The sequence below is a fragment of the Pleurodeles waltl genome, chromosome 4_1 (genome assembly GCF_031143425.1).
Source record: "Pleurodeles waltl isolate 20211129_DDA chromosome 4_1, aPleWal1.hap1.20221129, whole genome shotgun sequence".
In the NCBI taxonomy this organism is placed as follows: Eukaryota; Metazoa; Chordata; class Amphibia; order Caudata; family Salamandridae; genus Pleurodeles; species Pleurodeles waltl.
In genome coordinates, this window is record NC_090442.1 from 811818395 (window position 1) to 811840037 (window position 21643).

The window sequence follows — 21643 nt, forward strand, 5'->3', positions numbered from 1 at the left end:
ATGATGAGAGTAGGAGGCCTCTTAAGAACTTACACTGGAAGAAATGCTCAAATTTGCAGCGTTAAAATACGTGACATATAGGGCATGAACTTGCATGTGGAAGTATATCATATGATTATGCGGATACTTGTGTGTAAAGTATGAATACGGAGTGGTGCTGTATTGTGCAGTACTTCTCACTGAGCTATTTAATTTAGATGTTTTCATTATGGGTTTTTTTCAGCCCTTTATGGGCTATCTGGGGCCCTGGAGGAAGCCTCAAGGCCTCATGGCAATCTTGCGTGCAAGAAACAGATGAAAGCTCTGCTTTTTGACAGCGGGACCTATATCATGCAGATTATAGTGAGGTAAACACCAAAATCTGCACATTTTTCCCCAGAAACTCATAATAGGTGCTATTTATTGTGTGTCACCCCGGAAATATCCTGAAACCCATTTTGGACCAAAGTTGGTGCATTTTCGGGGTTACACATCAACTGGGGAAACTCTGCACTCTTTCCACTCACTGATTCTACTACTCCTCCCAGTTTGGAATATCCAATAAATGGTGCAGTTACTTGACAAAATATCTTGGCATTCACATTTATAGGGATAAAGAACAGACTAAAAGGCTTAATTATCGGCCTGCAGTAGAAAGACTGACGGCGCAGGTGGAACGCTGGGTGAGGCTCCCACTATCTATGGCGGGCCGAATATCTCTCATTAAAATGATAGTTATTCTGCAGTTTCTTTATCTATTTTTAAATGTTCCTATTCTGCTTACTAACAACTTTTTTTTATGATGCGCTCTGCAGTTTACTGACTCGACTTGTCTGGGCTGATAGGCGCCCTTGGAGGGAAGTCCTCACTCTTCCATAGGAGCGTGGAGGCTTCGGAGTGCCCTATATGAAGCTATATTTCCTGGCAGCACAGTGTCACTTCTCCTATTACTGGTTTCATCCAGACGAGCGCATTCCTTATGCAATTCCAGAGCGGGACCTTGGTGCCCCTATATCTTTGCGTACGCGGTTACCCCGGGGTGTTCCCTTGGACCCCAAAGACGTTCAAACATTTTCCACTACCAGCTGGGCATGGCGTAAACTTATACGAGTGCTGAGGTATGATTTACTTTACTCTCCCGCACTGCCATTACCTAACAATCCATATTTTCTAATTACGAAGGAAGTATTGGCACAGCGCACACTACGAACATACATTTGAACACTAGGTGATGTTTTACCAGATGAACATGTTTTCTCACGCACTGAAGACACGTTCTGCTGGCGCCAGGAGTACTGCGTGCTATGTCGCTTACAGAGTGCTCACTTCCCTTCATACCCACTTGCCCAGGCAGACTTCACTCCCCTCACGTTAGTTATTACATCAGACTCCGGGACGCATCTGGTCTCCAGGCTACACCAAGTGAGCATTGCTCTATTACCTGCTAATGATGCGAAGCTTAGAAAGTCATGAGAGTCAGACCCCTTTCGGAGAGCATATGGTCAGCTTGTTGCGCTCAAACCCGTTATGTGTCCTTTATCTGCAGACACAAGCTGCTGCATTTTAAATTCTTGCGTAGAGCATACATTACACTGAGTGCTCTAGTCCGCATGGATCCCTCTAGATCCTCTGCCTGCCCTAAATGCCTTGCAACTCTAGCTGACTTCCCGCACATGACATGGACGTGTCTCCTCATTAGTGTTTATTGGTGTGAGATGTTTGGCCTGTTATCAATAATGTTGAGCACAAATATTAATCCTGACACACAGATGGCTCTATTGGGCTAAGTGGGCGATATTTCTAGAAGCCTGAGGCTTTATGTTGCTATTGTACTTTTACTTGCCAAGAGAAAACTTTAATTCCTTTGGGGAACCAAGAAGGTATCAACCACCAAGGCCTGGATCGCAAGCCTACTTTATTGTGACAACACTAATGAGATTTATGCATCTCTCCAACCCACCTGTGTCTCAACTCTAGGATATTTGGCAGACGCTTAGAGATTATTTATGCACCCTTCACACTAATCGTCCATTTCCCCACACCACGCAGAAACGTGTTGATATGTGATACTGAAATTGGTTCTTATCTAATATGCCTGCATGTCTTTAAATGCTCTTGCAGGTCATTGTCTGCTGTCGCTTTATTGATAAGCCATTATGATGGAAATGCCTGCCGTGTTTTCTTTTTCCCTTTTTTTGTGGTACATTGTGTAGGAGGCTGGCCTGGTTTGTAGTGAGTACCAAGGGGTACTTACACTCTGCACCAGGTCCAGGTATCCCTTATTAGTGTAGAAGAAGTGTCTAGCAGCTTTGGCTGATAGAAAAGGGTAGCTTAGCAGAGCAGCTTAGGCTGAACTAGGAGACATGCAAAGCTCCCACTATACCACTGGTGTCATATGCACAATATCATAAGAAAACACAATACACAGATATACTAAAAATAAAGGTACTTTATTTTTATGACAATATGCCAAAAGTATCTCAGTGAGTACCCTCAGTATGAGGATAGCAAATACACAAGATATATCTACACAATACCAAAAATATACAGTAATAGCAATAGAAAGCAATGCAAGCAATGTACAGTCACAATAGATTGCAATGAGAGCACATAGGTATAGGGGCAACACAAACCATATACTCTAGAAGTGGAATGCGAACCACGAATGGACCCCAAACCTATGTGAACTTGTAGAGGGTCGCTGGGACTGTAAGAAAACAGTGAGGGTTAGAAAAATAGCCCACCCCAAGACCCTGAAAAGTAGGTGTAAAGTGCACCTAAGTTCCGCAGAGAGCACTGAAGTCGTGATAGGGGAATTCTGCAAGGAAGACCAACACCAGCAATGCAACAACGATGGATTTCCGGACAAGAGTACCTGTGGAACAAGGGGACCAAGTCCAAGAATCACAACAAAGTCGAGAGTGGGCAGATGCCCAGGAAATGCCAACTGAGGATGCAAAGAAGCTGCCACAGGATCGTAGTAGCTGTGGATTCTGCAAGAACGAAGAGGACTAGGAACTTCCCCTTTGGAGGATGGATGTCCCACGTCGTGAAGAAGCTTGCAGAGGTGTTCCCACGCAGAAAGACCGCGAACAAGCCTTGCTAGCTGCAAGGGTCGCGGTTAGGGTTTTTGGATGCTGCTGTGGCCCAGGAGGGACCAGGATGTCGCCAATTGCGTGAGGAGACAGAGGGGGCACCCAGCAAGACAAGGAGCCCTCTCAAAAGCAGGCAGCACCCACAGAAGTGCCAGAACAGGCACTACGAAGAAGAGTGAACCGGAGCTCACCCGAAGTCACAAAAGAAGATCCCACGACGCGGAGGACAACTCAGGAGGTTGTGCACTGCAGGTTAGAGTGCCGGGGACCCAGGCTTGGCTGTGCACAAAGGAAATCCTGGAAGAGTGCACAGGAGCCGGAGCAGCTGCAAATCACGCGGTACCCAGCAATGCAGTCTAGCGTGGGGAGGCAAGGACTTACCTCCACCAAACTTGGACTGAAGAGTCACTGGACTGTGGGAGTCACTTGGACAGAGTTGCTGAGTTCCAGGGGCCACGCTCGTCATGCTGAGAGGGGACCCAGAGGACCGGTGATGCAGTCTTTTGGTGCCTGCGGTTGCAGGGGGAAGATTCCGTCGTCCCACGGGAGATTTCTTCGGCGCTTCTAGTGCAGAGAGGAGGCAGACTACCCCCACAGCATGCACCACCAGGAAAACAGTCGAGAAGGCGGCCGGATCAGCGATACAAGGTTGCAGTAGTCGTCTTTGCTACTTTGTTGCGGTTTTGCAGGCGTCCAGAGCAGTCAGCGGTCGATTCCTTGGCAGAAGGTGAAGAGAGAGATGCAGAGGAACTCTGATGAGCTCTTGCATTCGTTATCTAAAGAATTCCCCAAAGCAGAGACCCTAAATAGCCAAAAAAGGAGGTTTGGCTACCTAGGAAGGAGGATAGGCTAGCAACACAGGTAAGAGCCTATCAGAAGGAGTCTCTGACGTCACCTGCTGGCACTGGCCACTCAGAGCAGTCCAGTGTGCAAGCAGCACCTCTGTTTCCAAGATGGCAGAGGTCTGGAGCACACTGGAGGAGCTCTGGGCACCTCCCAGGGGAGGTGCAGGTCAGGGGAGTGGTCACTCCCCTTTCCTTTGTCCAGTTTCGCACCAGAGTAGGGCGATCCCTGAACCGGTGCAGACTGGCTTATGCAGAGATGGGCACCATCTGTGCCCATCAAAGCATTTCCAGAGGCTGGGGGAGGCTACTCCTCCCCAGCCCTGACACCTTTTTCCAAAGGGAGAGGGTGTAAAACCCTCTCTCTGAGGAAGTCCTTTGTTCTGCCTTCCTGGGCGAAGCCTGGCTGGACCCCAGGAGGGCAGAAACCTGTCTGAGGGGTTCGCAGCAGCAGCAGCTGCAGTGAAACCCCGGGAAAGGTAGTTTGGCAGTACCCGGGTCTGTGCTAGAGACTCGGGGGATCATGGAATTGTCTCCCCAATGCCAGAATGGCATTGGGGAGACAATTCCATGATCTTAGACATGTTACATGGCCATGTTCAGAGTTACCATTGTGACGCTGTACATAGGTAGTGACCTATGTATAGTGCACGCGTGTAATGGTGTCCCCTTACTCACAAAGTCCGGGGAATTTGCCCTGAACGATGTAGGGGCACCTTGGCTAGTGCCAGGGTGCCCACACACTAAGTAACGTAGCACCCAACCTTTACCAGGTAAAGGTTAGACATATAGGTGACTTATAAGTTACTTAAGAGCAGTGGTAAATGGCTCTGAAATAACGTGGACGTTATTTCACTCAGGCTGCAATGGCAGGCCTGTGTAAGAATTGTCAGAGCTCCCTATGGGTGGCAAAGAAATGCTGCAGCCCATAGGGATCTCCTGGAATCCCAATACCCTGGGTACCTCAGTACCATATACTAGGGAATTATAAGGGTGTTCCAGTATGCCAATGTGAATTGTTGAAATTGGTCACTAGCCTGTTAGTGACAATTTGGAAAGCAAAGAGAGAGCATAACCACTGAGGTTCTGGTTAGCAGAGCCTCAGTGAGACAGTCATCACACAGGGAACACATAAAGGGCACACTTATGAGCACTGGGGCCCTGGCTGGCAGGGTCCCAGTGACACATACAACTAAAACAACATATATACAGTGAAATATGGGGGTAACATGCCAGGCAAGATGGTACTTTCCTACACATTGTATTTGAACCCTCATAGCACTACTGACTTCTTTACTATGACATTCCATTTGCTGATTACATTGCAGTATGTTCTTGAGAATGATAAAGTTAAAAAAATAGGTGCTATTTATCACACCAAATAAATAACAAACCGAGTAGCAGGAGTTATTTACCAGGTCTGGTAAATAGCAACTATAGTTGCAATCAGGCTCCAAGTCTTCTCTCCTGGTAATATTACAGACCGTTCTGGATGCATGCAAGGAAGCAGTGGTAATAAAAAAAAATATTCCACTCTGTACTGCTTCTACTGACTTCCAGTGTAATCTTTATAACAAAGTCATCCACTGTGTCCACTGCCAATCAACAGCCTAGTTTTAATAGTAAATTAGAAGATGCATCACCCAGTTCAGTCAAGAGAAATACCACATAATCTCTGCTTATGCCTAGTGCACTGATACCAAACAAACCTTTTGATACGAGTACCGTTTCCTTAAAAAAAAAAAGTTTTACGAACTGGAATATTAATGCGAAGAACGTGAATAAATGAAAATAACTGAAAATACCGGATACTGGTGGTTGATATATTATAAATGGTGCATTGCCAACCTTGGACTTGATATATCATATTTACACCAATTGGGCAGCAGGTGTATATGGCAGTAGCACATTATGACTTTTGATTCATAAGCTACTTCTGGGACAGGAGGAAGGTGCTGTCCTGTGCCCACTGCTCTCTCTTTTTGTTTCTTGTTGTAACAAAGAAATGTCTGTTTCAAGGAAGGATTAGTGGCCCCTTCAGTTATTAAAAGGCGCAATTGCATACTTCAGTTTGAACCATTTGGTGGAATCCCATGTATTATTTTTCTCCTAAAACTTGAAAGCTCTAATTATTCAGGAAATTCTTAGGCTATTCAGAAATATGCAATTGACCTTTATTACACTTGTCAAGGTTGACACCACCATCCGCACAACTGGACACAGACCCTGTAGTGGATTCAATTAACACACCAGTGAATAAACGCACTACGCTCATACCAAGTCCTGTATTATATGTAGGGCTCCCGGTTTTATTTTTTTCAACAGTTGCGTCTGTATTTAGCCATATTTATTTTTTGGCCATCCTATTGGTATTTATCCACATCTAATTTGTGTTTTGAGAATAAATGGAGTTGTAAAATGGTATGATTCTACATTTATTTAACTGTTAGAAGTGCACTCATACGTGGAAGCCTGTCGCATTTTTGCGAATTAAGCAGCCACATATAGCAATACACTACACACATACGTGCATGTTAGCGTTATACTACAAATACACGTTAACATATGCATGTGTTTAAAGGAAATCTGATCCTGTTTTTTAACTCCCTATCTGTGTACCTGTTCATCTTTTGTTTGGAATTCATGAAAGACAGCATGGAAAGTCTTTCACAAAAAGCATAATTGTCAGTATTTTTCAGCTATTAAAAATAAATACAGGCAGGAAAAAAATTGTTTTCGGTCTGTATTTATCTCTAAAAATCAGTAAAAATGGAAAACCGGAAGCCTTATTGTAAGGAAATGCCTCCTTGGCATGGTTACCCCCTGACTTTTTGCCTTTGCTGATGCTATGTTTTGAATTGAAAGTGTGCTGAGGCCTGCTAACCAGGCCCCAGCACCAGTGTTCTTTCCCTAACCTGTACTTTTGATTCCACAATTGGCACACCCTGGCATCCAGGTAAGTCCCTTGTAACTGGTACCCCTGGTACCAAGGGCCCTGATGCCAGGGAAGGTCTCTAAGGGCTGCAGCATATCTTATGCCACCCTGGGGACCCCTCACTCAGCACAGACACACTGCTTGGCAGCTTGTGTGTGCTGGTGAGAACAAAACGAGTAAGTCGACATGGCACTCCCCTCAGGGTGCCATGCCAGCCTCTCACTGCCTATTCAGATATAGATAAGTCACCCCTCTAGCAGGCCTTACAGCCCTAAGGCAGGGTGCACTATACCATAGGTGAGGGCACCAGTGCATGAGCACTGTGCCCCTACAGTGTCTAAGCAATACCTTAGACATTGTAAGTGCAGGGTAGCCATAAGAGTATATGGTCTGGGAGTCTGTTTTACACGAACTCCACAGCACCATAATGGCTACACTGAAAACTGGGAAGTTTGGTATCAAACTTCTCAGCACAATAAATGCACACTGATGCCAGTGTACATTTTATTGTACAATACACCCCAGAGGGCACCTTAGAGGTGCCCCCTGAAACCTTAACCGACTATCTGTGTAGGCTGACTAGTTCCAGCAGCCTGCCACAACCGAGACATGTTGCTGGCCCCATGGGGAGAGTGCCTTTGTCACTCTGAGGCCAGTAACAAAGCCTGCACTGGGTGGAGATGCTAACACCTCCCCCAGGCAGGAGCTGTCACACCTGGCGGTGAGCCTCAAAGGCTCACCCCTTTGTGCCAGCACCGCAGGACACTCCAACTAGTGGAGTTGCCCGCCCCCTCCGGCCACGGCCCCCACTTTTGGCGGCAAGGCCGGAGAAAATAATGAGAAAAACAAGGAGGAGTCACTGGCCAGTCAGGACAGCCCCTAAGGTGTCCTGAGCTGAGGCGACTCTAACTTTTAGAAATCCTCCATCTTGCAGATGGAGGATTCCCCCAATAGGATTAGGGATGTGACCCCCCTCCCCTTGGGAGGAGGCACAAAGAGGGTGTACCCACCCTCAGGGCTAGTAGCCATTGGCTACTAACCCCCCAGACCTAAACACGCCCTTAAATTTAGTATTTAAGGGCTCCCCTGAACCTAAGAATTTAGATTCCTGCAACTTACCGAAGAAGAAGACTGCTGAGCTGAAAACCCCTGCAGAAGAAGAAAGAAGACACCAACTGCTTTGGTCCCAGTCCTACCGGCCTGTCTCCTGCCTTCTAAAGAACCCTGCTCCAGCGACGCTTTCTCCGGGACCAGCGACCTCTGAATCCTCAGAGAACTGTCCTACTTCCAAGAGACCAAGAAACTCCCGAGGACAGCGGCACTGCTCCAAAAGAACTGCAACTTTGTTTCAAGTAGCAGATTTAAAGACCCCTGCAACTCCCCGCCAGAAGCGTGAGACTTGCAACACTGCACCCGGCGACCCCGACTCGACTGGTGGAGAAACAACGCTTCAGGGCGGACCCTCCGGCGACTCTACGACTGTGAGTAACCAAAGTTGTCCCCCCTGAGCCCCTACAGCGACGCCTGCAGAGGGAATCCCGAGGCTCCCCCTGACCGCGACTGCCTGAACTCCCTTTCCCGACGGCTGGAAAAGACTCTGCACCCGCAGCCCCCAGCACCTAAAGAAACGGAACTCCTGTGCAGGAGTGACCCCCAGGAGGCCCTCTCCCTTGCCCAGGTGGTGGCTACCCCGAGGAGCCCCCCCCTTGCCTGCCTGCAACGCTGAAGAGATCCCTTGATCTCTCATTGAAAACTAAAGGAAACCCGACGCGTGTTTGCACACTGCACCCGGCCGCCCCCGCGCTGCTGAGGGTGTACTTTTTGTGCTGACCTGTGTCCCCCCCCGGTGCCCTACAAAACCCCCCTGGTCTGCCCTCCGAAGACGCGGGTACTTACCTGCTGGCAGACCGGAACCGGGGCACCCCCTTCTCTCCATTGAAGCCTATACGTTTTGGGCACCTCTTTGACCTCTGCACCTGACCGGCCCTGAGCTGCTGGTGTGGTAACTTTGGGGTTGCTCTGAACCCCCAACGGTGGGCTACCTTGGACCAAAAACTGAAACCTGTAAGTGACTTACTTACCTGTGAAAACTAACAAAAACTGACCTCCCCCAGGAACTATGAAAATTGCACTAAGTGTCCACTTTTAAAACAGCTTATTGTGTTTTCTGAAAAAAGTATACATGCTAATGTAATGATTTAAAGTTCCTGAAGTACTTACCTGCAATACCTTTCAAATGAGATATTACATGTAGAATTTGAACCTGTGGTTCTTAAAATAAACTAAGAAAATATATTTTTCTATAACAAAACCTATTGGCTGGATTTGTCTCCGAGTGTGTGTTCCTCATTTATTGCCTGTGTGTATGTACAACAAATGCTTAACACTACTCCTTTGATAAGCCTACTGCTCGACCACACTACCACAAAATAGAGCATTAGTATTATCTCTTTTTGCCACTATCTTACCTCTAAGGGGAACCCTTGTACTCTGTGCATACTATTCCTTACTTTGAAATAGTGCATACAGAGCCAACTTCCTACATTGGTGGATCAGCGGTGGGGTACAAGACTTTGCATTTGCTCGACTACTCAGCCAATACCTGATCACACAACAAATTCCAAAAATTTTCATTAGAAATTGTTTTTGCAATTTGAAATTTTTCTAAATTCTTAAAAGACCTGCTAGGGCCTTGTGTTAGATCCTGTTTAGCATTTCTTTTAGAGTTTAAAAGTTTGTGAAAGTCTGAATTAGAACCTAGAACTAGTTTTAGATTCTTAAAAAGTATTCCAACTTTTAGAAGCATAATGTCTAGTGCAGAGATGAATGTGGTGGAACTCGACACCACACCTTACCTCCATCTTAAGATGAGGGAGCTAAGGTCACTCTGTAAAATAAAGAAAATAGTAATGGGCCCCAGACCTTCCAAACTACAGCTCCAGGAGCTGTTGGCAGAGTTTGAAAAGGCCAACCCCTCTGAGGATGGCAACTCAGAGGATGATGATAGTGACTTGGAGGGTGATTCCCCCCTACCAGTCCTATCTAGGGAAGACAGGGCCTCTCAAGCCCTGACTCCACAAATAATAGTCAGAGATGCTGGTTCCCTCACAGGAGGGACCAACCTCTCTGAAATCACTGAGGATAACTCCAGTGAAGAGGACATCCAGTTAGCCAGGATGGCCAAAAGATTGGCTTTGGAAAGACAGATCCTAGCCATAGAAAGGGAAAGACAAGAGATGGGCCTAGGACCCATCAATGGTGGCAGCAACATAAATATGGTCAGAGATTCTCCTGACATGTTGAAAATCCCTAAAGGGATTGTAACTAAATATGAAGATGGTGATGACATCACCAAATGGTTCACAGCTTTTGAGAGGGCTTGTGTAACCAGAAAAGTGAACAAATCTCACTGGGGTGCTCTCCTTTGGGAAATGTTCACAGGAAAGTGTAGGGATAGACTCCTCACACTCTCTGGAAAAGATGCAGAATCTTATGACCTCATGAAGGGTACCCTGATTGAGGGCTTTGGATTCTCCACTGAGGAGTATAGGATTAGATTCAGGGGGGCTCAAAAATCCTCGAGCCAGACCTGGGTTGACTTTGTAGACTACTCAGTAAAAACACTAGATGGTTGGATTCAAGGCAGTGGTGTAAGTAATTATGATGGGCTGTACAATTTATTTGTGAAAGAACACCTGTTAAGTAATTGTTTCAATGACAAACTGCATCAGCATCTGGTAGACCTAGGACCAATTTCTCCCCAAGAATTGGGAAAGAAGGCGGACCATTGGGTCAAGACTAGGGTGTCCAAAACTTCCACAGGGGGTGACCAAAAGAAAGGGGTCACAAAACCTCCCCAGGGGAAGGGTGGTGAGACAGCCAAAAACAATAATAGTAAAGAGTCTTCTACAGGCCCCCAAAAACCTGCACAGGAGGGTGGGCCCAGAGCCTCTTCACAAAACAATTCTGGGTACAAGGGTAAAAACTTTGATCCCAAAAAGGCCTGGTGTCGTAACTGTAGTCAGTCTGGACACCAAACTGGAGACAAGGCCTGTCCCAAGAAAGATACCACTTCTAACTCCCATCCAGCTAAAACTGGAATGGCCAGTCTCCAAGTGGGATCAACAGTGTGCCCAGAGCAAATCAGGTGTCACACTGAAGCTACATTAGTCTCTGAGGGTGGGGTGGATTTAGCCACACTGGCTGCCTGGCCCCCTAACATGCAAAAATACAGGCAGCAGCTCTTAATTAATGGGACAAGTGTAGAGGGCCTGAGGGATACAGGTGCCAGTGTCACTATGGTGACAGAGAAACTGGTTTCCCCTGGCCAATACCTGGCTGGACAAACTTATCCAGTTACCAACGCTGACAATCAGACTAAAGTACATCCCATGGCTATGGTAACTTTAGAGTGGGGAGGGGTCAATGGCCTGAAACAGGTGGTGGTCTCCTCAAATATCCCAGTAGACTGTTTGCTTGGAAATGACCTGGAGTCCTCAGCATGGGCCGAGGTAGAACTGAAAACCCATGCAGCCATGCTGGGTATCCCTGAACTGGTGTGTGTCAAGACAAGGGCACAGTGCAAGGCTCAGGGTGAAAAAGTAGAGCTGGAGTCTGGAAGAAAGGCCCAGCCTACCAAGAGGAAAGGAAAGTCAGCTGGGAAACCAGCTGCAAAACAGCAAGAAAAAGAGAACCTCTCTTCTCAGGAAGAAGTTCTGCCCTCTGAGGGAACTGAGCCTATGGAACTGGAACCTTATCAGGTTGAGCTCTTAGGCCCAGGGGGACCCTCAAGGGAAGAGCTGTGTAAGGGACAAGAAACCCGTCCCTCTCTTGAAGGCCTTAGGCAGCAAGCTGCTGAAGAGTCCAATGGCAAGAAAAAATGGAACACATAGGGTCTATTGCGAAGATGGACTCCTGTACACTGAGGCAAGAGATCCCAAACCTGGTGCCACTAGGAGAGTGGTAGTGCCTCAGGGTTTCAGAGAGTTTATTCTGACCTTAGCCCATGATATTCCCCTTGCTGGGCATTTGGGACAAACCAAGACGTGGGAGAGATTAGTCAACCACTTCTACTGGCCCAACATGTCCCAGAAGGTTAAGGAGTTTTGCCTCTCCTGCCCCACCTGTCAAGCCAGTGGTAAGACAGGTGGGCATCCAAAGGCCCCCCTCATTCCACTTCCAGTGGTGGGGGTCCCCTTTGAAAGAGTGGGTGTGGACATAGTTGGTCCACTAGAACCTCCCACAGCCTCAGGAAATATGTATATCCTAGTAGTAGTGGATCATGCTACTAGGTATCCTGAAGCTATTCCCCTTAGGTCGACTACTGCCCCTGCAGTAGCCAAGGCCCTCATTGGTATCTTTACCAGAGTGGGCTTCCCTAAGGAGGTGGTGTCTGACAGAGGTACCAACTTCATGTCAGCATACCTAAAACACATGTGGAATGAGTGTGGGGTGACTTATAAATTCACTACACCATATCATCCACAAACTAATGGCCTTGTTGAGAGATTCAACAAGACATTAAAGGGCATGATCATGGGGCTCCCAGAAAAACTCAAAAGGAGATGGGATGTCCTCTTGCCATGTCTGCTTTTCGCTTACAGAGAGGTGCCTCAGAAGGGAGTAGGATTCTCACCCTTTGAACTTCTGTTTGGCCACCCTGTAAGGGGACCACTTGCTCTTGTTAAAGAAGGCTGGGAAAGACCTCTTCATGAGCCTAAACAAGACATAGTGGACTATGTACTTGGCCTTCGCTCAAGGATGGCAGAGTACATGGAAAAGGCAAGTAAAAACCTTGAGGCCAACCAACAACTCCAGAAGTTGTGGTATGACCAAAAGGCTGCACTGGTTGAATTTCAACCAGGGCAGAAAGTCTGGGTTCTGGAGCCTGTGGCTCCCAGGGCACTCCAGGACAAATGGAGTGGCCCTTACCCAGTACTAGAAAGGAAGAGTCAGGTCACCTACCTGGTGGACCTGGGCACAAGCAGGAGCCCCAAGAGGGTGATCCATGTGAACCGCCTTAAGCTCTTCCATGACAGGGCTGATGTAAATCTGTTGATGGTAACAGATGAGGACCAGGAAGCTGAGAGTGAACCTCTCCCTGATCTCCTCTCATCAGACCCTAAAGATGGCTCAGTGGATGGAGTGATCTACTCAGACACCCTCTCTAGCCAACAGCAGTCTGACTGTAGGAAGGTCCTGCAGCAGTTTGCTGAACTCTTTTCCCTAACCCCTGGTCAGACACACCTGTGTACCCATGATGTGGACACAGGAGACAGCATGCCTGTCAAAAACAAAATATTTAGACAGTCTGACCAAGTTAAGGAGAGCATCAAGGTGGAATCCACAAGATGCTGGAATTGGGAGTAATTGAGTACTCTGACAGCCCCTGGGCTAGCCCAGTGGTCTTAGTCCCCAAACCTCACACCAAAGAAAGAAAGAGAGAGATGAGGTTTTGTGTGGACTACAGAGGTCTCAACTCTGTCACCAAGACAGATGCTCATCCCATTCCTAGAGCTGATGAGCTAATAGACAAATTAGGGGCTGCCAAATTCTTAAGTACCTTTGACTTAACAGCAGGGTACTGGCAAATCAAAATGGCCCCTGGAGCAAAAGAAAAGACAGCATTCTCCACACCTGATGGGCATTATCAGTTCACTGTTATGCCCTTTGGTTTAAAGAATGCCCCTGCCACCTTCCAAAGGTTGGTGAATCAAGTCCTTGTGGGTTGGAATCCTTTAGTGCAGCTTATCTTGATGATATTGCTGTCTTCAGCTCCACCTGGCAGGATCACCTGGTCTACCTGAAGAAGGTTTTGAAGGCCCTGCAATCTGCAGGCCTCTCTATCAAGGCATCCAAATGCCAGATAGGGCAGGGAACTGTGGTTTACTTGGGACACCTTGTAGGTGGAGGCCAAGTTCAGCCACTCCAGCCTAAGATCCAGACTATTCTGGACTGGGCAGCTCCAAAAACCCAGACTCAAGTCAGGGCATTCCTTGGCTTGACTGGGTACTACAGGAGGTTTGTGAAGGGATATGGATCCATTGTGACAGCCCTCACAGAACTCACCTCCAAGAAAATGCCCAAGAAAGTAAACTGGACTGTAGAATGCCAACAGGCCTTTGACACCCTGAAACAAGCTATGTGCACAGCACCAGTTCTAAAAGCTCCAGATTACTCCAAGCAGTTCATTGTGCAAACAGATGCCTCTGAACATGGGATAGGGGCAGTTTTGTCCCAAACAAATGATGATGGCCTTGACCAGCCTGTTGCTTTCATTAGCAGGAGGTTACTCCCCAGGGAGCAGCGTTGGAGTGCCATTGAGAGGGAGGCCTTTGCTGTGGTTTGGTCCCTGAAGAAGCTGAGACCATACCTCTTTGGGACTCACTTCCTAGTTCAAACTGACCACAGACCTCTCAAATGGCTGATGCAAATGAAAGGTGAAAATCCTAAACTGTTGAGGTGGTCCATCTCCCTACAGGGAATGGACTTTATAGTGGAACACAGACCTGGGACTGCCCATGCCAATGCAGATGGCCTTTCCAGGTTCTTCCACTTAGAAAATGAAGACTCTCTTGGGAAAGGTTAGTCTCATCCTCTTTCGTTTGGGGGGGGGGGGGTTGTGTAAGGAAATGCCTCCTTGGCATGGTTACCCCCTGACTTTTTGCCTTTGCTGATGCTATGTTTTGAATTGAAAGTGTGCTGAGGCCTGCTAACCAGGCCCCAGCACCAGTGTTCTTTCCCTAACCTGTACTTTTGATTCCACAATTGGCACACCCTGGCATCCAGGTAAGTCCCTTGTAACTGGTACCCCTGGTACCAAGGGCCCTGATGCCAGGGACGGTCTCTAAGGGCTGCAGCATATCTTATGCTACCCTGGGGACCCCTCACTCAGCACAGACACACTGCTTGCCAGCTTGTGTGTGCTGGTGAGAACAAAACGAGTAAGTCGACATGGCACTCCCCTCAGGGTGCCATGCCAGCCTCTCACTGCCTATTCAGGTATAGATAAGTCACCCCTCTAGCAAGCCTTACAGCCCTAAGGCAGGGTGCACTATACCATATGTGAGGGCACCAGTGCATGAGCACTGTGCCCCTACAGTGTCTAAGCAATACCTTAGACATTGTAAGTGCAGGGTAGCCATAAGAGTATATGGTCTGGGAGTCTGTTTTACACGAACTCCACAGCACCATAATGGCTACACTGAAAACTGGGAAGTTTGGTATCAAACTTCTCAGCACAATAAATGCACACTGATGCCAGTGTACATTTTATTGTACAATACACCCCAGAGGGCACCTTAGAGGTTCCCCCTGAAACCTTAACCGACTATCTGTGTAGGCTGACTAGTTCCAGCAGCCTGCCACAACCGAGACATGTTGTGGCCCCATGGGGAGAGTGCCTTTGTCACTCTGAGGCCAGTAACAAAGCCTGCACTGGGTGGAGATGCTAACACCTCCCCCAGGCAGGAGCTGTCACACCTGGCGGTGAGCCTCAAAGGCTCACCCCTTTGTGCCAGCACCGCAGGACACTCCAACTAGTGGAGTTGCCCGCCCCCTCTGGCCACGGCCCCCACTTTTGGCGGCAAGGCCGGAGAAAATAATGAGAAAAACAAGGAGGAGTCACTGGCCAGTCAGGACAGCCCCTAAGGTGTCCTGAGCTGAGGCGACTAACTTTTAGAAATCCTCCATATTGCAAGTTCCTGAAGTACTTACCTGCAGTACCTTTCAAATGAGATATTACATGTAGAATTTGAACCTGTGGTTCTTAAAATAAACTAAGAAAATATATTTTTCTATAACAAAACCTATTGGCTGGTGTAGGAAGTTGGCTCTGTATGCACTATTTCAAAGTAAGGAATAGTATGCACAGAGTCCAAGGGTTCCCCTTAGAGGTAAGATAGTGGCAAAAAGAGATAATACTAATGCTCTATTTTGTGGTAGTGTGGTCGAGCAGTAGGCTTATCCAAGGAGTAGTGTTAAGCATTTGTTGTACATACACATAGACAATAAATGAGGTACACACACTCAGAGACAAATCCAGCCAATAGGTTTTTATATAGAAAAATATCTTTCCTTAGTTTATTTTAAGAACCACAGGTTCAAATTCTACATGTAATATCTCATTCGAAAGGTATTGCAGGTAAGTACTTTAGGAACTTCAAATCATCAAAATTGCATGTATACTTTTCAAGTTATTCACAAATAGCTGTTTTAAAAGTGGACACTTAGTGCAATTTTCACAGTTCCTAGGGGAGGTAAGTATTTGTTAGGTTAACCAGATAAGTAAGACACTTACAGGGCTTAGTTCTTGGTCCAAGGTAGCCCACCGTTGGGGGTTTAGAGCAACCCCAAAGTCACCACACCAGCAGCTCAGGGCCGGTCAGGTGCAGAGTTCAAAGTGGTGCCCAAAACGCATAGGCTAGAATGGAGAGAAGGGGGTGCCCCGGTTCCGGTCTGCTTGCAGGTAAGTACCCGCGTCTTCGGAGGGTAGACCAGGGGGGTTTTGTAGGGCACCGGGGGGGACACAAGCCCACACAGAAATTTCACCCTCAGCAGCGCGGGGGCGGCCGGGTGCAGTGTAGAAACAAGCGTCGGGTTTGTAATGGAAGTCAATGAGAGATCTAGGGATCTCTTCAGCGCTGCAGGCCGGCAAGGGGGGGGATTCCTCGGGGAAACCTCCACTTGGTCAAGGGAGAGGGACTCCTGAGGGTCACTCCTCCAGTGATAGTCCGGTCCTTCAGGTCCTGGGGGCTGCGGGTGCAGGGTCTCTCCCAGGTGTCGGGACTTAGGATTCAAAGAGTCGCGGTCAGGGGAAGCCTCGGGATTCCCTCTGCAGGCGGCGCTGTGGGGGATCAGGGGGGACAGGTTTTTGTACTCACAGTCTTAGAGTAGTCCTGGGGTCCCTCCTGAGGTGTTGGATCGCCACCAGCCGAGTCGGGGTCGCCGGGTGCAGTGTTGCAAGTCTCACGCTTCTTGCGGGGAGCTTGCAGGGTTCTTTAAAGCTGCTGGAAACAAAGTTGCAGCTTTTCTTGGAGCAGGTCCGCTGTCCTCGGGAGTTTCTTGTCTTTTCGAAGCAGGGGCAGTCCTCAGAGGATGTCGAGGTCGCTGGTCCCTTTGGAAGGCGTCGCTGGAGCAGGATCTTTGGAAGGCAGGAGACAGGCCGGTGAGTTTCTGGAGCCAAGGCAGTTGTCGTCTTCTGGTCTTCCTCTGCAGGGGTTTTCAGCTAGGCAGTCCTTCTTCTTGTAGTTGCAGGAATCTAATTTTCTAGGGTTCAGGGTAGCCCTTAAATACTAAATTTAAGGGCGTGTTTAGGTCTGGGGGGTTAGTAGCCAATGGCTACTAGCCCAGAGGGTGGGTACACCCTCTTTGTGCCTCCTCCCAAGGGGAGGGGGTCACAATCCTAACCCTATTGGGGGAATCCTCCATCTGCAAGATGGAGGATTTCTAAAAGTCAGAGTCACCTCAGCTCAGGACACCTTAGGGGCTGTCCTGACTGGCCAGTGACTCCTCCTTGTTGCTTTCTTTGTTCCCTCCAGCCTTGCCGCCAAAAGTGGGGGCCGTGGCCGGAGGGGGCGGGCAACTCCACTAAGCTGGAGTGCCCTGCTACGCTGTGACAAAGGGGTGAGCCTTTGAGGCTCACCGCCAGGTGTTACAGCTCCTGCCTGGGGGAGGTGTTAGCATCTCCACCCAGTGCAGGCTTTGTTACTGGCCTCAGAGTGACAAAGGCACTCTCCCCATGGGGCCAGCAACATGTCTCTAGTGTGGCAGGCTGCTGGAACTAGTCAGCCTACACAGACAGTCGGTTAAGTTTCAGGGGGCACCTCTAAGGTGCCCTCTGTGGTGTATTTTACAATAAAATGTACACTGGCATCAGTGTGCATTTATTGTGCTGAGAAGTTTGATACCAAACTTCCCAGTTTTCAGTGTAGCCATTATGGTGCTGTGGAGTTCGTGTTTGACAGACTCCCAGACCATATACTCTTATGGCTACCCTGCACTTACAATGTCTAAGGTTTTGTTTAGACACTGTAGGGGTACCATGCTCATGCACTGGTACCCTCACCTATGGTATAGTGCACCCTGCCTTAGGGCTGTAAGGCCTGCTAGAGGGGTGTCTTACCTATACTGCATAGGCAGTGAGAGGCTGGCATGGCACCCTGAGGGGAGTGCCATGTCGACTTACTCGTTTTGTTCTCACTAGCACACACAAGCTGGCAAGCAGTGTGTCTGTGCTGAGTGAGAGGTCTCCAGGGTGGCATAAGACATGCTGCAGCCCTTAGAGACCTTCCTTGGCATCAGGGCCCTTGGTACTAGAAGTACCAGTTACAAGGGACTTATCTGGATGCCAGGGTCTGCCAATTGTGGATACAAAAGTACAGGTTAGGGAAAGAACACTGGTGCTGGGGCCTGGTTAGCAGGCCTCAGCACACTTTCAATTGTAAACATAGCATCAGCAAAGGCAAAAAGTCAGGGGGCAACCATGCCAAGGAGGCATTTCCTTACACAACCCCCCCCCAAACGAAAGAGGATGAGACTAACCTTTCCCAAGAGAGTCTTCATTTTCTAAGTGGAAGAACCTGGAAAGGCCATCTGCATTGGCATGGGCAGTCCCAGGTCTGTGTTCCACTATAAAGTCCATTCCCTGTAGGGAGATGGACCACCTCAACAGTTTAGGATTTTCACCTTTCATTTGAATCAGCCATTTGAGAGGTCTGTGGTCAGTTTGAACTAGGAAGTGAGTCCCAAAGAGGTATGGTCTCAGCTTCTTCAGGGACCAAACCACAGCAAAGGCCTCCCTCTCAATGGCACTCCAACGCTGCTCCCTGGGGAGTAACCTCCTGCTAATGAAAGCAACAGGCTGGTCAAGGCCATCATCATTTGTTTGGGACAAAACTGCCCCTATCCCATGTTCAGAGGCATCAGTCTGCACAATGAACTGCTTAGAATAATCTGGAGCTTTTAGAACTGGTGCTGAGCACATTGCTTGTTTCAGGGTGTCAAAAGCCTGTTGGCATTCCACAGTCCAGTTCACTTTCTTGGGCATTTTCTTGGAGGTGAGTTCAGTGAGGGCTGTCACAATGGATCCATATCCCTTCACAAACCTCCTGTAATACCCAGTCAAGCCAAGGAATGCCCTGACTTGAGTCTGGGTTTTTGGAGCTACCCAGTCCAGAATAGTCTGGATCTTGGGTTGGAGTGGCTGAACTTGGCCTCCACCTACAAGGTGTCCCAAGTAAACCACAGTTCCCTGCCCTATCTGGCATTTGGATGCCTTGATAGAGAGGCCTGCAGATTGCAGAGCCTTCAAAACCTTCTTCAGGTGGACCAGGTGATCCTGCCAGGTGGAGCTGAAGACAGCAATATCATCAAGATAAGCTGTGCTAAAGGACTCCAAGCCAGCAAGGACTTGATTCACCAACCTTTGGAAGGTGGCAGGGGCATTCTTTAAACCAAAGGGCATAACAGTAAACTGATAATGCCCATCAGGTGTGGAGAATGCTGTCTTTTCTTTTGCTCCAGGTGCCATTTTTATTTGCCAGTACCCTGCTGTCAAGTCAAAGGTACTTAGGAATTTGGCAGCACCTAATTTATCAATGAGCTCATCAGCTCTTGGAATTGGAAGGGCATCTGTCTTGGTGACAGAGTTGAGCCCTCTGTAGTCCACACAAAACCTCATTTCTTTCTTCCCATCTTTGGTGTGAGGTTTGGGGACTAAGACCACTGGGCTAGCCCAGGGGCTGTCAGAGCGCTCAATCACTCCCAATTCCAGCATCTTGTGGACTTCCACCTTGATGCTTTCCTTAACATGGTCAGATTGTCTAAAGATTTTGTTTTTGACAGGCATGCTGTCTCCTGTGTCCACATCATGGGTACACAGGTGTGTCTGACCAGGGGTTAAGGAGAAGAGTTCAGGAAACTGTTGTAGGACTCTCCTACAATCAGCTTGCTGTTGGCCAGAGAGGGTGTCTCAGTAGATCACTCCATCTACTTTGCCATCTTTTGGGTCTGATGACAGAAGATCAGGGAGAGGTTCACTCTCTGCCTCCTGATCCTCATCTGTTACCATTAACAGATTCACATCAGCCCTGTCATGGAAGAGCTTAAGGCGGTTCACATGGATCACCCTCTTGGGGCTCCTGCTTGTGCCCAGGTCCACCAGGTAGGTGACCTGACTCTTCCTCTCTAGCACTGGGTAAGGGCCACTCCATTTGTCCTGGAGTGCCCTGGGAGCCACAGGCTCCAGAGCCCAGACTTTCTGCCCTGGTTGGAACTCAACCAGTGCAGCCTTTTGGTCATACCAAAACTTCTGGAGTTGTTGGCTGGCCTCAAGGTTTTTGGTTGCCTTTTCCATGTACTCTGCCATTCTAGAGCGAAGGCCAAGTACATAGTCCACTATGTCCTGTTTAGGCTCATGAGAGGTCTCTCCCAGCCTTCTTTAACAAGAGCAAGTGGTCCCCTTACAGGATGACCAAACAGAAGTTCAAAGGGTGAGAATCCTACTCCCTTCTGTGGCACCTCTCTGTAAGCGAAAAGCAGACATGGCAAGAGGACATCCCATCTCCTTTTGAGTTTTTCTGGGAGCCCCATGATCATGCCTTTTAATGTCTTGTTGAATCTCTCAACTAAGCCATTAGTTTGTGGATGGTAGGGTGTAGTGAATTTATAAGTCACTCCACACTCATTCCACATGTGCTTTAGGTATGCTGACATGAAGTTGGTACCTCTGTCAGACACCACCTCCTTAGGGAAACCCACTCTGATAAAAATTCCAATGAGGGCCCTGGCTACTGCAGGGGCAGTAGTCGACCTAAGGGGAATAGCTTCAGGATACCTGGTAGCATGATCCACTACTACCAGGATATACAGATTTCCTGAGGCTGTGGGAGGTTCTAGTGGACCAACTATGTCCACACCCACTCTTTCAAAGGGCACCCCCACCACTGGAAGTGGAATGAGGGGGGCCTTTGGATGCCCACCTGTCTTACCACTGGCTTGACAGGTGGGGCAGGAGAGGCAAAACTCCTTAACCATGTTGGACATATTGGGCCAGTAGAAGTGGTTGACTAACCTCTCCCACGTCTTGGTTTGTCCCAAATGTCCAGCAAGGGGAATGTCATGGGCCAATGTTAGGATGAATTCTCTGAACAGCTGAGGCACTACCACTCTCCTAGTGGCACCAGGTTTGGGGTCTCTGGCCTCAGTGTACAGGAGTCCATCTTCCCAATAGACCCTATGCGTTCCATTTTTCTTGCCTTTGGACTCTTCAGCAGCTTGCTGCCTAAGGCCTTCAAGAGAGGGACAGGTTTCTTGTCCCTTACACAGCTCCTCCCTTGAGGGTCCCCCTGGGCCTAAGAGCTCAACCTGATAAGGTTCAAGCTCCAAAGGCTCAGTTCCCTCAGAGGGCAGAACTTCTTCCTGAGAAGAGAGGTTCCCTTTCTTTTGCTGTGTTGCAGTTGGTTTCCCAACTGACTTCCCTTTCCTCTTGGTAGGCTGGGCCATTCTTCCAGACTCCAGCTCTACTTGTTCACCCTGTGCCTTGCATTGTGCTCTGGTTTTCACACACACCAGTTCAGGGATACCCAGCATTGCTGCATGGGTTTTTAGTTCTACCCCAGCCCATGCTGAGGACTCCAGGTCATTTCCAAGCAGACAGTCCACTGGGATATTTGAGGAGACCACCACCTGTTTCAGGCCATTGACCCCTCCCCATTCTAAAGTAACCATTGCCATGGGATGTACTTTTCTCTGATTGTCAGCGTTGGTGACTGTGTAAGTTTTTCCAGTCAGGT

General features: G+C 48.3%; 1 protein-coding gene across 3 annotated transcripts in view; it reads right to left on the reverse strand.

Annotated features, from left to right (window-relative positions):
- LOC138288194 (coiled-coil domain-containing protein 107-like) overlaps window positions 1-21643 on the reverse strand; it is a 139426-nt gene that overhangs the window by 95205 nt on the left and 22578 nt on the right. The window lies entirely within an intron of this gene.